Raw genomic sequence first — 6000 nt, forward strand, 5'->3', positions numbered from 1 at the left:
TGCTTTGATGGAGTCAAAACTTCAGAGACATAGTATACTGGGCGCTGAACTTTGTAAGCTTTTCCTTCTTCTTCCCGCTCGACCATAAGTACCGTACTGACAACTTGTCTAGTGGCTGCAATGTAAAGCAGTAAAGGCTCTTTGCTGATTGGAGCAGCAAGCACCGGCTGGGTGGAAAGCAGGGCTTTAAGCTCTGCAAATGCTGCATCAGCTTCAGGAGTCCACTCGAACTTATCTGACTTCTTCATCAGTCGGTAAAGAGGCAGTGCCTTTTCACCGAGGCGAGAAATGAATCGACTTAGGGCGGCCAAACAACCAGTAAGCTTCTGGACATCATGCACACGCACAGGGCGTTTCATCCGGAGTATGGCACCCACTTTCTTTGGGTTATCGTCGATCCCGCATTTGGAAACGAGAAAACCGAGTAATTTTCTGCCTGGAACTCCAAATGTGCACTTTGATGGATTAAGCTTGATATCATACCTTCTGAGGTTGGCAAAGGTTTCAGCAAGGTCAGCCAGTAGGTCGGAACCTTTACGTGACTTGACCACAATGTCATCCATGTATGCTTCCACATTCCGACTAATCTGAGTGAGTAAACACTTCTGAATCATCTGCATGAATGTGGATCCAGCGTTCTTCAAGCCGAATGGCATAGTGACATAACAGAAGCACCCAAATGGGGTGATGAAAGCTGTTTTTATCTCATCGGGTCCGTACAGACAGATCTGATGATACCCGGAATAAGCGTCCAAAAAGGACAAACACTCACACCCCGCAGTCGAGTCGACTATTTGGTCGATGCGAGGGAGAGGAAAGTGATCTTTCGGGCAGTCCTGATTGATATGTTTGAAGTGAATGCACATGCGAAGTGAGTCATCCTTCTTTGAGACCATGACAACATTAGCTAACCACTCGGAGTGATAAATCTCTCGGATAAACTCAGCTGCTAGAAGCCGAGCCACTTCTTCACCGATTGCCGTTCTCTTCTGTACGATGGACCGTCGAAGATGCTCTTTGACTGGTTTCACTTTTGGGTCAACTCGCAAATGATGCTCAGCCAGTCCCCTAGGAACACCTGGCATGTCAGAAAGTTTCCATGCAAAGATGTCCCAGTTCTCATGGAGGAACTGGATGAGCGCTTCTTCCTATTTGGAGTCGAGTGTTGTTGAAATGTGAGTCGGAGCAGCATTGGGATCTGTTGGGTGAATATGAATCGGCTTCGTTTCACCAGATGACTGGAATGCTGAATCCGTGGCAGGCTTCTTAGCTCTCAACAGATCACTCGGATCTGCATTTTTTTATACTCCTGCAATTCCACTACTGCCATCTGTGCATTGGCGATCTTTGAGCCCTTCTGGAAGCACTCTTCTGCCTTCTTTCGATTGCCAGGACCAGGCATCTTCAATTTGAGGTACACGTAACATGGCCGAGCCATAAAACGTGCATAAGCTGGCCTGCCCAGAATAGCATGATAAGCGCTCTGGAAATCCACAACTTCAAATGTCAACTTTTCTTTGCGGTAATTCTTGGAATCACCGAAAACTACATCAAGGGCGATCTGGCCGAGTGACGCAGCCTTCTTGCCAGGAATAACTCCAGGGAAACTCATATTGCTTTCACTGAGTCTGGACATAGGAATGCCCATTCCTTTCAACGTTTCTGCATACAGTATATTCAGACCACTGCCACCATCCATCAGAACCTTAGTCATTCGAGTGCCTTCGACTACTGGGTCGACCACCAGCGCTTGCCTCCTAGGGGTGGCTATGTGCGCTGGGTGATTGTACTGGTCGAATGTAATGGCGGTCTGAGACCACTTTAAATAACTGGGTGTCACCGGAGCGACCATGTTCACTTCTCTGTTGATGACTTTCAGTCGACTCTTACTCTCAACATCAGCGAAAATCATCAGAGTGGAATTGACGTGGGGGTAACCATCATTGTCCTCTTCCTCATCCTCAACTTTGTCAGCTTCCTTCTCCTTTTCCTTGGGCTATTTCTCTCGGAATTGCTGGATTAGGAGTCGACATTGTCGAGTGGTATGCTTCGGGTAAATGAAATTACCCTCTTCATCTTTCTTGGTGTGAATGTGGCATGGTAAATCTAGCACATCATTTCCATCTTGATCTTTTACTTTCTTGGGGTTCCACGGTCCTTTGGGTTTCCCTTTGAACTTTCCTTGAGTCACGGCTAAGGCTTCTCCAGGAGCAGCTGGCTCGGCTTTGCGTTTCTGCTTTTGACTAGAGTTCCCTCCTCCGGTTTCGTGGGCGACTGTTTTGTTCTTGCCACTCCGGAGTCGGTCTTCCTCTTCACCATTGGCATATTTGGTGGCAATCTCCATCATCCAAGTCAGAGTCATATCTCCTATCCGACCGAATTTCAAATTCAATTCCCGATACTTAACGCCTTCTTTGAAGGCACAAATTGCTTGATGATCCGACACATTCTCCACTGTATGGTGTAATGTGATCCATCTTTGGATATAATCTCTCAGAGTTTCATTCGGTTTATGAATGCAACACTGTAATTCTGTCAGCCTTGCTGGCCATTTGCAAGTACCTTCAAATGTTCTGACAAATACTCGGGCAAGATCTTCCCAAGTATAAATACTACCAGGCGCTAACTGATTCAGCCACGCTCTAGCCGAGCCCTCTAACATCAAAGGGAGATGCTTCATGGCAACTTCATCGTTGCCACCACCAATCTATACAGCCACTCGGTAATCCTCAAGCCAAGTGTCAGGCTTGGACTCACCAGTGAACTTACTGACTCCAGTCACCAACCTGAAGTTGGGAGGAATCACCGCAGCCCTGATGGCTCTGCTGAAGCACTCTGGACCAGAGACATGCACTCTGCTGCTGGTTGGAAAATCTCTGTCGTGGCCTTCTCTTTGAGCTCTGTTTCTGTCGACCAGACCCTGAACGAGAATAGATCTCGCATCAAAGCCCGGTTCCCTGGGGTCGACTGGAATCCTTCGCCCACCACTGTGAGGACGTCTGTCATCATGTTGCCGAGGCACGTATGACCCACTCCTTGGGGGATGCGTGGGCACTCGATGACGATCATCGTGATCGAGTCAGTGATCATACTACTCGCGGTTTCTGTACTGATCTCGCCGGTCCCCACGCCCCTCACGCCTCGGGGGCGATCTCGGGCTGTGAGCCAACTAGACTGTGTCTGCAACCACGGATTTGCTATGGATCTTATTCCGTGACTGAGATACTGTTGTATTCTGCTCTCCCGCTGCTCAGAGAAAAGCCCGGATCTGCACCAAACCTCGACCAGCTTTTGACTGGGAAGGTTGAATTGACTCCGCTATTCGGACCGCAACTGCGAGATTCTGGATCGGAGTTCGGTATACCTGAGTCGAAGGCGGAAAAAGTTGACGTCGACTGGACTCGGGGATACGCTGCCGAGCACGCTCGTCGAGTGCGCGCTGGAGGTTCTCCAGTCGAGTGCGCTCAGCCAAGTTGGCCAGGTGCGCCTCCTCCAAGGCCTGGGCCTCAGGGGTTTCTCCAATGATAGGAGTGTGAAGCGCATCCATGTTCCGGTGGCGAAGTTCTTCCCTCCGCTGCGAAGAGAGGGGTTCGGGGCAGTACTCTTTGTGAACACACGACGGATCGCCGCCCCCATCACCTCCGTCTTCATGGGTGAAGCCAGGAGGACTGCGTGGTCCATTGACCATCAAAACTTCCGCCACGGGGTCGCTGCTGTCGCACACGGATGCAGTCTCTATGGAGCCGGTCGAACAGGCCGTAGAGAGTTTTGTCGGGCTCGATTGCCGTGACTTGGGGGGTGGCCGACTGGCGAGCCACCGCATGCCTCACCCACCGCTGAAGCCTCAATCGACCGGAACGTTTGCTCCGGCGGGCTGCAGGGAGGGAGGTCAGCATAGGAGCCGACCGATACTAAGTCGATGGCTGCCGTAGGAGGACGCCATGGACGCACGTGCGAAAGTGTGTTGCCCCGTGGACGGGGAGCGCCTCGACGTCGAGTGGTGCTTCTTGGAGCCAAGCGGAGTCGTCGGCGACGAATACGAGCGCGCCGAGACGGATCTCGCGGCCCTCGGCCAAACCTCCGCCTGAAACCATGTTGATGGGGATTGGAAAAATCGCAACTTCTCCAACAAATCGCTAAGACACCTGCCCCACGGTGGGCGCCAACTGTCGTGGTTCTAAGTCTGACAGTAGAATGGGGGGTAGGAATGTAGATGCAAGATCCTAGCTATGGAGGAGTTGTACACGCGAGTTTTACAAGTTCAGGCCCTTCTCGGAGGAAGTAACTGCCCTACGTCTCAGAGCCCGGAGGCAGTCGACTGGATTATATGTGTGTGAGTTACAAGGGGTGCGAACCCTTGTCCTAGAGGAGAGGGGTGGCTTATATAGAGTGCGCCAGGACCCCAGCTCCCCTCCGTTACATAGGGTTCAATGTTCATAAAGAGAGAGAGTTACAGGTAACATCTATAATAAAGTGCTACAAATGATCATTAAATATACGAGTAAATGCCCGACCGTTGCTGTGCAGAACGGCTTTAGGTCTTCTTGTACGTCGAGTGGTTGAATAGTCGAGTGACTCGAAGAAGAAGTAGTCTCCGAGTGAATGGTGGGTCGAGTGGATTGCACTCAACGCCTTTATTGGGTCCACCTTGTTTACTCTTGAACTTCTTTGCTTCTAAGACAAGGACCTTAGGTAGGACGTATAGGTCAGGCCTATTACCCTACCCCAGGTCTATGTCCTCATCAGGCGTGGTGGCGGCCATGTTGAGACGTGGTTTGGTAGGGACGGCCGGGGGCTGCGCGGTGAGGAGGCGGCCGGAGAATAGCGGCGGCGTCGGCAGCGGGGCGGGGCAGGAGAGAGAGAGGGTGGAAGCGTTGGGAGTGGAGGGACTGCTACTGTCCTCGATAGGCGGGCCACGGGGGGGGGGGGGGGGGACAAGGGCGTGCGTCCAGGCCGTCCGCGCACGTCCGTTTCACCCCAAGCCGAGCGCGAGTTTGGGTCGGAGATGGTTCGAAAACGGACGGAATCCGGACATTTGTCCGTTTGAGGCCGCGCGCTGGGCCGCGCTATTCGTCTGTTTTACCCCAAACGGACGCGCGCGGACAGGATGGGGTCGCGCGGTGGAGTTGGCCTTATATGTCTGGGCTGATCGGCACCCTCCACATCGGAGGTGGATATGCGAGGCCTGAATGTGACCGGGCGCGTCCGCCACTTCGGATTGATGTGCGGGACCCATGCAGACACCCATCATTACCCATTGGTCCAATATAAGTGTCACTTTCGTGCGTCGTCTGAGGGGTAGAATCCGATTATTTAAGCTGGTCTCAATCCCATTCCCCCCTCCTCTCATCTGCTCAGAGCTCGTCGTCCTTCTGTAGTCATGGCCCGCTAGTGGGTCAATTTCATAATCTTGATTCAGGCTCCCAAGCGACACCTAACCAATCTAGGAGACACCACTCTCCAAAAGGTAATAGATGATGTGTTGATGATGAACTCCCTGCTCTTGTGCTTCAAATGATAGTTTATGTCTTCTACACAACCTTCTTCTTGTAGACGTTGTTGGGCCTCCAAGTGCAGAGGTTTGTAGGACAGTAGCAAATTTCCCTCAAGTGGACGACCTAAGGTTTATCAATCCATGGGAGGCGTAGGATGAAGATGGTCTCTCCCAAGCAACCCTGCAACCAAATAACAAAGAGTCTCTTGTGTCCCCAACACACCCAATACAATGGTAAATTGTATAGGTGCACTAGTTCGGCGAAGAGATGGTGATACAAGTGCAATATGGATGGTAGATATAGGTTTTTGTAATGTGAAAATATAAAAACAGCAAGGTAACTAATGATAAAAGTGAGCGAAAACGGTATTGCAATGATAGGAAACAAGGCCTAGGGTTCATACTTTCACTAGTGCAAGTTCTCTCAACAATAATAACATAATTGGATCATATAACTATCCCTCAACCAGGGGCGGAGCTACCTCCCGGTGACCCTGGGCAGCTGC

Source organism: Triticum urartu, chromosome 5A (assembly GCF_056163025.1).
Source record: "Triticum urartu cultivar PI428250 chromosome 5A, HENAU_Tu73, whole genome shotgun sequence".
Taxonomy (NCBI): Eukaryota; Viridiplantae; Streptophyta; class Magnoliopsida; order Poales; family Poaceae; genus Triticum; species Triticum urartu.